We start from the raw sequence: 12,310 nt of genomic DNA, 5'->3' as shown, positions 1-12,310 counted from the left end.
GGGACTGATGACAACAGATGTTAAGTCCCATAGTGCTCAGAGCCATTTGAATCATTTTTTGACTACCACCTTGTCAATATCATTTAGTACTACACGTACTACACGAATATGTAATGAAAAATGGAGGTTCCTATTAAAAAAAAAAAAAACGAAGTTGATATTCGTTTGACTTATGGCAGCACCATCTAGCGGGCCAACCATAGAGCCATCTCGTTTTCCCCTTCAAGCTAGACAAGTTTCGTTCTTTGTAGTTTTTTCGTTTGACGCTTACTTCGTGAGATATTGGGCCCGTCACGATCAATGGACCACCCTTTATGTGTGGAGGTAGATGATATAAACACTCATCATCTCCAAACAGTTCATCAAGTGTACGCAATACACAATCTTCCAAAATGTGTTGATATCCTTCCGCATTTAGGACATCTCACTCAAATCACAAAAAACAACTCCATATGTAAAATTACCTTCTTTGTACTTCACTGCTGGCACTACACATGATAGCAGATAACACTTTCCAGGCATTCGCCACACCCAAATCCTCCCATGGGATTGTCACAGTGTATAACGTGATTCATCGCTTCAAATCACTCGTTTCCAGTCTTCCAGTGTCCAATGGCACAGCTCTTTACTCCACCATAAACTTCACTCAGGGTATTGACTACATAAATGTGTGTCTTATGTGGAACATCTCGACCATTGCCCTTGAATAATTTTAACTTCCAACGCAAATTAATTGTAGCTGGACTGCTAGTAGTACTTTAGATTCAACCAGTGATACCTGCCACTGATTTCATGCGATTTTCTATATCCACCCTCTCCAATGCTCGACTGTCCCTTTCAGTCACCACATGAAGTCTGTCTTGTGTTGGTTTTGCTATGTCTTTTCCTTCCCGTTTAGTCTTCGCAGTCACGTCACTATCTCATAATCACTGACTACGGCTCAGATGACATACAATCACTAAACTGTCCTGACCGACCCATTCTCCTGTTACTGCTTCTCTACTCACAACAAAATATTTCGCGCTTGCTTTTATATTGGGGGCCTCCTCCCAATCATTTGGTGATGAGTTGTCATTACTTAGAGGTCTCAGGATACCTTCGAGCAAAAAGTCAATATCATAATGATTCCACGACTTGGTACTCCGGCCACTTCGGCCGACAGACCAGCTCAGGCCCTGCAACCATCCTGTCGGCGCACTAAACACACTAGAGTTACGGACTGGGATACGATTTCGTATGACAGTTGGAAGAGTCTCGTTGTTATCCCACGCTCCCAGACTGCAATCATGTACGTCAATCTTGTGATTCAACCTGTGGTGCTGCCATACATGAACTGCATTCCAGCGGTGTTTCCCAACAGGATAACGCTCGTGCATACACCACTGCTGTATTTCAACATGCTTTACAGAGTGTGCACATATTGCCTTGGCCTCATCGATCACCAAATCTGACTCCAATCAAGCACATATGGAACATCACATCGGACGACATCTCAGTAGTCATCCAGAACCAACTTTAACCGTTACTGTATTGACCTACCAAGCGCCACAGGCATGGAACACCATCCCACAAACTACATCCGGCGCCTGCAGAACACAACGTAAGCACGTTTGCATTCTGGTTGTTACAACGGTTGTTAATGTACGAGCATTTCATATTGGCAATGGCCTGTCTTGCCCTTACTCTAAACCAGGACCGCGCAAACACGGAAAACCGCACGCGTGCAAAGCGAAGTGCAGCGAGTGCCTGCACAGTGCAGCGGTTCAACTCGGCATACTTCGCCTCAACTCGGCTTGCTAGGTGAGGCCGACGCTGTTGCGCTGCCGAATGCGCTGCCAGACGGCGTAGTCAACATTGGAATACGTAAGCGCAAGACAATTACCGGACTAATGGAACCATCTGCTCCAATAAAAGGGAAAATTGCCGAAAGTCAATTTAAACCGGAATGAAACGCTCCTACTTTTTTGTGCATTGTGACGCTAAAGCCAAATGTGTAATCTGCGGTATACTAATTACGTGTGTCAGACAATCGTCTATCGAAAGGCACCACAGCAAATTGCATTCAGAAAAGTATAGTGATAAAAGAGGGGATGCCAGAGAGGAAGAATTACGGAAGTTGCAAACTCTTGCAGAAGAGAATTCTGCAACTACCAACGAGGTTTGTTGCAAGTACTTTAGCATGTATATTTTGGTTAAAGGTCATGCGAAACATTTGTTTAGATTCCTTAGTTTTCGTTTTCGCAAAAGTTATTTCTAACATATCTGTTTTTATCTACTTTAGGGCTGAAGAAGGTGAGGGGTGTTGCGAAAGGACTCTCAGAGCTAGTTAGAAAGTTGCTCTACGTTTAGCAAGAGCTGGGAGGCCATTTATGAACGGGCCATTAATAAAAAACATTATGTTGGACGTAGTAGAGACAATGAATCCCACATTAGCTCCCGCGTACAGCAGAATACCACTTTCCAGAATGACAATACATCGGAGAATCAACGACATTGCTGAGAATTTGCATGAACAAATGGCAGCCAAAATTGAAAACTTCCTAGCGTACTCCATCGCACTTGATTAGTCAACGGATATTAACGACACGGCTCAGTTAGGAATATTTTTGCGTGGCGTGGACGACGACCTACATGTAACGGAAGAGCTCCTGGATATGATTTCGTTGCAGGACACTGTTACAGAGGCGGATATTTTAGCAGCTGTTGAAATGGCAGCTGAAGGAATAAGGCTCCCTTGGGAAAAGCTGTTTTCCGTAACCACAGACGGGGCACCAGCAATGTGCGGTAAAGCAACAGGGTTTATTGGCCTACTGCCGAATTTACCTTACGTTCATTCTTTTACACACCAAGAGGCTCTTTGTGCGAAAGTTATCGGTCTTCAAGATGTGATGAATGTAGTGGTGCGTATCGTGGACTACATTCGTTCTCATAGACTCGCTCATCGTCACTTCAAAGAATTTTTGATATCCTTTGAAGAGGAGTATCCAGATATTCCCTGCCACGCTCAGGTGCGCTGGCTGAGCAAAGGGAAAGTGGTTTCCCGAATCTTTCGACTACGCCACACTGTGGCTCAGTTTTTGGAGAGCAAAGGACGTCCGGAGCCACTTTTTCATGACTTTGAATGGGTAGCTGATTTAGGATTTTTAGCAGACATTATGGCTCTCCTAAATGATTTAAGTCTGAAACTCCTAAAAGAAGACAATCTCATCAACGATATGATCAGCAAAATAAACGCTTTCCAGTATAAACTGAAGCTCCTCAAAAACAACCTTTCAGAGAAAAATACGCAACACTTTCCTGAACTAGGTGAGCGAGATATAAATTGTACATTTATTAAAACAGCCTGATTTTTATAACCACTCTAATCAAAACGGTATTATGTTTTTGTTTGACAGCATCTGTGCAGGAAGGAGCGCGCTTTGAAAAATACGTCGAGGTGCTACAATCCCTTGAAAATGCGTTTAACGACCGATTCCAGGTAATGTGCCGGTATATGACATACAGCTAAATAAAGGAGATTGAGTTACATATGCAAGTGTAACATTACATTAAAACCAATAGTACACATTACATGTTTATTAAAATCTATAGCATTTTAGTACTTCGAAACAACGGCTTACATTACTTTCATTTATTAACATTGGCTTTGTTATTGTTTCAGGAAATTACCTACCTGCAGCGAATTCTCGATGTTTTTCTGAAACCTTTTTCGATGGATATTGAAATTGCGCCTTCAGATTTACATTTCGAACTAATTGATTTGAAAATCGATGTTCACCGAAAGGATGTGTTTTATAATACAGAAGGTTTGCTCCAATTCTACCAGAATCTGCCGAAGGAAGAATTTCCCAAGTTACACGGAGAAGCAGCGAAGATTATTTCTATGTTTGGTTCCACTTGTGTATGTGAACGGTTTTTTCTGTTTTGTCTTGTACAAAAACTAGATTGCGTGCGAGTATTTCTAATTGTAATTTAAAAAATTCTCTCAGAATTGCTGTCAGCCAATCTCTTGTTCCAGATCTTAGTATCATAATTACAAATAAAATAAAGATCACATAGGAAGATACATTTGTGTTGAAACCAAATTTAAAATTGTTACCATTACAGTTATTATATAAATCTCTTTTGTACCGGTACACCAAACTAAGCTCTCCACCTGGTGTACATTAGTATTTGGCAATGACGAAGACAACAGGGTGAAAGCTTTGAAACAGGTCGAGAAAGGCGGCGCGAGCGACACAAGCTAAGGAAGTGAAAGGCAGCGCTGCTGCGCAAAGCCGAGGACTGGGGTGTCTGCACCGTCGTCAACATAGCGCAGCCGTCTTGTGCACTCTGCACTGTGCGACGCACCTGTGCATGCACCTTGTGCGGCCCTGCTCTAAACTGTAGTCTTGGAGTGTTAATCACTTAAATAGGTTACCTAGACATATTTATTCCTAAATTTTCACTAACATCCAGCAATTAGTTTTCGTGCTGCATTTTTTCCTGTCAGTGTACTATCCAAAATGCCTGCTCTATTATTTGTGAAATTATCTACCACTAAGTGCCGTACGAATGAAGACAGTCGCTGCAGATGAGTCGAAGATTTCCGAGCCGAGCGTTAATCCTTCCGAATAAGAGCGTCGGAGGTGCCTGCGGAGTGTGCCAGAGTACACGGTGTCGCGGACGTCTATAACTTGCCCATTGACGGTGCCCCGTCATACCCCTCGGCCAATCAGCGCGTCGGGTGCTGCAGCTGACGCTGTCAGCGCCACGGCTCCGTCAGCCGTCGCGAGGGAGGCGGCCGCAACCCTCTCCAGCCGTCGGGGTTGGCGCGGGGGTGTCGCAGGTAGCGGCAGGACCCACCCCAGAGCGATTGTCGTATGTCACCGGTTGTTGTAGCAGCAGCAGTGAACACCGTAACGTCGATACAAACAAACTAGGACGAAACTGCGAAGCAGTTACGATCGCGGTCTTTCCCGGTCGTCGTTATGAAGATTAAAACTTTACTTCGTTATTTTTGTAGGAACCTCCTCTGTGGCGTCTTTCCCCTTCCCGTATCTTACACTCTTGACTTACGTATCGTGCAGTCTGTATGGAAACTAGGCCTATCCTGTGAATTTTGCTGCGTCAGTTTTCGTTGCCCCAATGGTCCCTGGCAGCCTGTCTATCGAGGTGATTGTTTATTCCGCTACTCCGCTGTTTCACAAGTAAGCCCAGTAAGCGAAAAAGTTTGTTGGTTGTAAAGCGATGTCTGCTCCTGTCACTAAATGATCCCTCCAACAGCGGAGACCATCACAGGAAACCTGTAACTTCCTGCTCCTTCCTCCGCTGGAAATAAACAACTTTACCAATCCTTTCTTTTAAATATTGAGGTGATGCCATACCAAGTCGTGGAATCATTATGATATTGACTTTTTGCTCGAAGGTATCCAGAGACCCCTAAGTAATGACAACTTATCACCAAATTCATGCGAGGAGGCCCCCAATACAAAAGTAAGCGCGAAATATTTTGTTGTGAGGAGAGAAGCAGTAACAGGAGAATGGGTCGGTCAGGACAGTTTAGTGACTTCGAACGCGAACTGGTAATTCTAATTGTATGTCATCTGAGCCGTAGTCAGTGATTATGAGATAGTGACGTGACTGCGAAGGCTAAACGGGAAGGAAAAGACATAGCAAAACCAACACAAGACAGACTTCATGTGATAACGGAAACGGACAGTCGAGCATTGGGGAGGGTGGATGTAGAAAATCGCACGAAATCAGTGGCAGGTATCACTCATTGATTCTAAAGTATACTAGCAGTGCAGCTACAATTAATTTGCGTTGGAAGTTAAAATTATTGAAGGGCAATGGTCGAGACGTTCCACATAAGACACACATTTATGTAGTCAATAGTGGGTGAAGTTTATGGTGAAGTAAAGAGCAGTCCGGAACCGCGTGACCGCTACGGTCGCAGGCTCGAATGCTGCCTCGGGCATGTGTGAAGTCCTTAGGTTACTTAGGTTTGAGTAGTTCTAAGTTCTAGGGGACTGATGACCTCAGATGTTAAGTCCCATAGTGCTCAGAGCCGATTGAACCATTTTTTTGAGCTGGCCTCCTTCTAACTAATCACCAATGGAGTATCACGGGTACCGAGGCAGAACCAGCTTTCATCAAACAGCAAAACAGACCTCCATCTTGTCCTCCAATGAGCTCCCCCTTCCTACCACTGAAGTCGCAAAATGACGGTGGTTTGGGGCCAATAGAATGCACGTTACAAGGCGGCTGGCTCGGAGTTGTCCTTGAAGCAACCGATTTGTAACATTCGTTATGTCACTGTGGTGTGTGCCAACTGCTGTTGAAATTGCTGCTGAGGATGCAGTACGATGCGACAGTCATATGGCGAACACGATGACCTTCCCTCTCGGTTTTGCCATGTGGCCGCTCGGAGCCCAGTCTTCTTGCAACCGTACATTCTCGAGACCACCCCTGCCAGCATTCGCGTACAGTGTCTACATTCCTGTCAAGTCTTTTTGCAGTATCGCAAAAGGAACATCCACCTTCTCGTTGCCCTGTTACATGACCTTTTACAAACTGAGGTACTGACAATGGCGTCTATCATCAACTCACAACGTCCAAGCCGGGTTTTGTGGCCGAGCGGTTCTAAGCGCTACAGTCCGGAACCGCATAACTGCTACGGTCGCCGGTTCGAATCCTTCCTCGGGCATGGATGTGTGTGATGTCCTTAGTTACGTTTAAGTAGTTCTAAGTTCTAGGGAACTGATGACTTCAGATGTTAAGTCCCATAGTGCTCAGAGCCATTTGAACCATTTTTTGAACAACGTCCAATCTCACGGCCATTACAGGGTATATCTCAAGCAAACTTTCTTTGAGTCCTCATACTGACGCTACCAGCGCCACTCACGTGCGACTGGCATGAAATTTGAATAGATATCATCTTTCGGATGTATGAAGACGCTTGCCAACATCCGATTAAGTTACAAAACTCGTTCTTGGTGTTGCCATATTTTTCCCGTCAGTGTGCTTACTGTGATGTGCGAAAGTGGTATAGTGAACTCTAGCAGGAAGCGTGCAAACACACAGCATTAAGCTTAATAGGATTATGAGACAAGTTTCTAGGTTTCATGCCTGGTCTTTAAGGGTACCACTTGCACAAATCACCCAGGCAGAAACTCGTTTTTATTAAAAATATTTTCTTCTATTATTCATTGTGGTCTATGAGCCAAATAAGACAATGCTTCAGATGAGTTTTTTGTGTCCTTGAACTGCTGATTCCGATACACTGGAATCCTGAGGAGGAATCATGTTTTGACATCTGGCAGTTAACAGAGTTATTCGGCCGAATCCACAAACTCTCTCTAGCACTGGCGTCCAGCTAGCTATGACGCGTTTTCTCTGCAGCTCGTTTAGAGAACTATGTCCGAATTGACTATCTTCAGTCTCTAGCGTCATCATCTCTCGGCCCTGACAAGACTGACTGATAGCCTTTACATTTTTTAAGTATGAAGAATTTAATGCTCCAGTTTAAAGATTGCTAAAAATGCTCACAACTTGTCTATGCTCTCGAGATGTACTCTGCATTTGTTTTTACTTGGGTGCTCTGCATTATTCGTGAAAATAGTGCTTCTCAGAACAAGACAAAAATGACCTCCACAAACCAAAATTTCTTCGCCTGAGTGAAAAACTAACAATTGCTGGTGACGTTCATTGCTCATTTCTTATTGTTTGTATCTACAGTTAGTCCTCGGATTGCGATTCTGTTGTCAGACGTAGCAATTTCAGCTGCCTTACACATCAGCCATTTCGTAGGTATAACTCTGATGTTATTTTGGCATCATAACAAAATTAGTGATCGTGTGGACTGTGAAAAAATTAAACAATGATATGAAGTCCTGTTTCTCCGAGCGGAAACCAGCAGACGTAGTATTCCTATACGCTTCAGAAACGGTTTAAATCTCCAGACGTGAGTCAAATACGGGGTAACAAGAGTCCCAACGCTGAATTCAGTGCCTAAAAAATATTCAACAGGATGTTGCATCGACTTGCAGATACGGGGTCATTTTTTACAAAAGCAAAGGACCGCTGTAGGCGTCGCACACTTCGCCGTATATGGGGGACTAAAGGCGGCGACGTGCAGAAAAGATCCTGAGACAAAAGTGTCAAGAATTAGCTGAAAGCAAAAATTATATTCTTTCGTGGGCTTTCCTGTTATCTGTATCACTTACACGTACGAGCTGTCAACGCAGCATATCGATTTCAGTTCTGGCAATGGGTTATAATGGAGCGGTAAAAATACGAAGTTTGCATTTTATTAATGGATAATCAGGGAGTCACATAGCGCGGAATAATAAACTATTACAATGATCATATGCGGAGAGATACCAGCGCTCGAGCAATCACGAAAGCACAAGTTTTTCTTTGATATCAGTGCATGGATATATTACTCATGCTATAAGAGAAATTTACCTTTGCGGAAAGGTTGCTTACATAGCACAAGGTACAACCTTTTTCTAAGCCTCGTATGCGAGACGCACAAGACAGATGATTAACGAACGAAGGATTGGTCGAAGAAGTCTAGTATCAAGATATTCCCGTTCACGCGATCTTTATCCCTTAGACTGATGGCTGTGAGTAAGATTAAATGCGTCTGTCGTCAAGGAACGTACGTTACTATGGTGTGTGTGCTGCCAAGCGACTATATCCACGTTTAGACAGGCGTGGTTTTATATGAGAGCTGAGGTTAATACGTATGAGAAGTAACCTGGTTCAGTACTTTCTGTTGTGCCTACTAACAGCTGTAGGCTAGAAAGGGCCCTCTCTCAGCATCTTACTTTCTAGCTCTTACGAGTCTTATGTAATCTACTATAAGCAATATGCACATTATATCGCTGCGTAAGAACATTGTGTGGCTGACGTCGGGATGCAGGGGTGACCTGTTGATTTCTCCTGACACGAAAGGAGCTGCTGTAAGAGCTATAGTGTCATACTGTCGAAACGGAGAAGGCTAAAAGTCTTTTGTTGTTGTGCTATTGTCATGTCGCTTTGATCCCTAAGTGCAACGACATGGGTCGTTAACGTGCATCTTGCACCAGGGCAAACTTCTAATTTCGATGCCTTAATTGAAATTCGTTTAAGTTTGTATCTCCATATGGAAGAAACACCCTATATAGTTCTGAACCATAAAGGAAAACATATAAACAAGGATAGTTGCTGTACAGAGATCCTTGAAAAGATTGATGCTAGTGCACAAGGAGACATCTGTTCACTTGTTAAACTGGAAGATAATATTTCTATGCTCTATGCCGTGAAAGTAATCGATTCTCGAATACTTGCAGCAAAACGAAAATTAACATGATACGCACTGTATCTCTGCCAATGATAGATAAAGAAAGTCAATAATCTGAAAACTACCTGAAATGTGTCATTTCCAGCGAAAAGGAAAACTCAGAATAACTGCTTATAGAGGAAAAATATTGTGGGAAGTAATGTTAAATCATTACCAACATAGTCGTATTTATTACGAAGATGATCGTGAAGGAAATAACACATTCTGACTTTGCTTGACTTATTTTGAAGGTAGATTAACACCATAGAGAAAAGAGTGACTAGGTCCATAGGCTTGTTAAAGTTATTTTCTGTAGTCACAGTTAAAGTTATTTTGTGTAGTCACAAAAAAATTGTTCAAATGGCTCTGAGCACTATGGGACTTAACATCTGTGGTCATCAGTCCCCTAGGACTTAGAACTACTTAAACCTAACTAACGTAAGGACATCACACACATCCATGCCCGAGGAGGATTCGAACCTGCGACCGTAGCAGTCGCGCGGTTCCGGACTGCGCGCCTACAACCGCTAGACCACCGTGGCCGGCTGTGTAGTCACAGTTCTGTGTATTATAGACCACAAATACTTTAGGGAAGACAGATATTCCTCAGAGAAATGTTGAATGTCTTAATAGACTGCCAGAAAAGCTTAGAGCACTCTTTTAGAAGTTTCCAATTCACTCAAGATTTATTGTTGCAACAGCGCATGTGGAGTACATGAAATTATTACATTTAAAGATCAATAGCACAAGTGGTTCTGGATGAACATCGATATTAGTGTGTGGTTTAGCCTCCACGGGCAACATCGCAGGTGCTGATTCTGGCATTCAGTCGATCGTACAGATAGCAAATACTGTCCCGGGATACGTTATACCACCCCTACTCGACCTTTTCACGTAGTTCTGTAAGAGTTGTTGATTGCCGAGTCTCAAGGGTAACTTTTAGTCCCATCATATCCTGCACGTGATCGACTGGGGTGAAGTCCGGAAATCGTGCTGGTCGTCGTCCAACAGACGACGTTGAGTTTTACGGGCGGTGTGTGGCTGAGCGTTATCCTGTTGGAACGGCACATCACCTTCCTGTTGCATCAACGATAATAGAATGACTCTAACAACATTCTGCACGTACCGACTGCTGGTTAGCGTCCACTCCAGAAAAACCAAAGGTGACCGAGAGTTGTAACTTTTTGCTCCCCACACCACAACGCCTGGACTGTGTTGCGGCCACGTGTGGTAAGTGTTGCTTCACGCAGTGGAGAAGGGAAAAACAAAGGCAGCCGGCGATCGCGGCATTGCGAAGTAGGGGCGGCACAGATAGCCGTGCTGACAGTTGCAGTCTACCAACCGGCTGACGAAAGGACGCATGCAGATCGAGGGCCGAGCGAAGCCTGGAGAGTGCTGAAAAAGGGAAGTGAAGCCAACACGCTAAGTTAAGCTGCAATATACTGCGGGAGTAATAACAAGAAGCTGCCAGCGAGGGTAAAAAATATCCTCCTGCCGGATATAAATAGTGGAGCGCAGGCAGCAACGGACAGAAGCCATTAGGAAGCAGTTCGGATCTGAGGACGGACGTGGTCCGTGTCCGAATGTTCAATCTTCGTAGGTGACGATTCCGGAAGTCTGTCCCAGGTCGCAGGAGTCATCCGTTCGCCTTCAGCTCTGGGGATCGGCCCGAGTCCGGTCGGCACCATGGCTGACTAACTACAGCGAGAACTTCCAGCAGGACCGGCCGCAGCGCGGTCTTGGTCACAGGCGCCGCCGGGGACTGACGCCCGGACTTCACGGTAACCCGGCCTCACAGCGCGTGGTCCGTCCATGACGGGAGCTCGAGGACATCGCGACTGACGGCTTCCCCGCGGCCGGGTGCAGCAGGCGTCGCCAGCTGACCTCTCGACAACGCGGCTCCGTGGGGCTGCCATACTGGGCTGCCGAGCGGCGACGAGTTCATCTCAAGCACAGGGCACCCTGACTTGCGCGCTTGTCGGTGAATCTACACAGCAGGATCCGCAGGGCTGGGCAGCGACGACGAGGGAGAAATTGTAAAGAAAGCTCAATAAATAATTGTAAAACTCCACGCCGTCTCAGCCTTTGGCGCAGCCACTGTGTCTGCTGCTAACGAGTGCTACAGAAGTCGTAACAAGTAGCAAACGGCCATAGCAAGTGCTGCAGAAGTTGTAATAAGTGGCCATCTGACATAACAGCTGGACCGTGTGTGTCTTGGACGAATGTATTCTACGTGACAGAACTCATCACGTCTATGTCGTACATGCAAACGAGCATCACTTGCGTGCAGGCAGGATCTGTTTCCATCGCTGTAGACCACAGCGCGTCATTCCATCTTCCAGAGTGGTCCTCTGACGTCACCAGTCGAGCCTTACGCGTCGATCTTGGGGTGTGAGTGGAAGACGGGATAGAGGTGTGTGTAGCCGTAGTCCTCCAGCTAATAACTGGTTCGCAACAGTTCGTGTTGACACGTCTGTCTTAACAAGTGAGGACTTGTGCTGTGATAGCTGTGTGGTACGCCACTACGACGATCCTGGCGGAAGTCTGTGCTGCGTGGACGTCAGCTGCTGTGAGGATGTTCTCGTGATCATTGACATCAGCATCGCTGCACAACCAGCGCAGCACGCCCAACTTTTATTTCTTCGAGAGAGTACAATCCCACCACTCGGAAGGCTACAATCTAACATCTTTCAAACTAGCTCAGATGGGTGTAGGATGCGCGAGTGCGTCACCGTGTGCGGCGGCGCGCTTATTTCCGTCCCTTTACGACGAACCTGCACCTACCTGTGAAGATTGTCTCAGAATATCATCAGTAGGGAAGCCGAGCGAAACGTACTGTATGTGAGCCAGGCTGCAATTAAAGTCACTAATCTACGTTTCGGGAGAAAGTTTTCACACTAAATGAAAGGTTGGAAATTTTGTCCTCAATTAATATATTCTGAAACTTAGGTGAACAAGTATCACTGCCAAGCCCGTGCTAGTCTTAACACAGTCACTCAAAAT

Source organism: Schistocerca gregaria, chromosome 1 (assembly GCF_023897955.1).
Source record: "Schistocerca gregaria isolate iqSchGreg1 chromosome 1, iqSchGreg1.2, whole genome shotgun sequence".
Taxonomy (NCBI): Eukaryota; Metazoa; Arthropoda; class Insecta; order Orthoptera; family Acrididae; genus Schistocerca; species Schistocerca gregaria.
The sequence above is the reverse complement of the archived record's forward strand: the minus strand, read 5'-3'. Positions refer to the sequence as shown.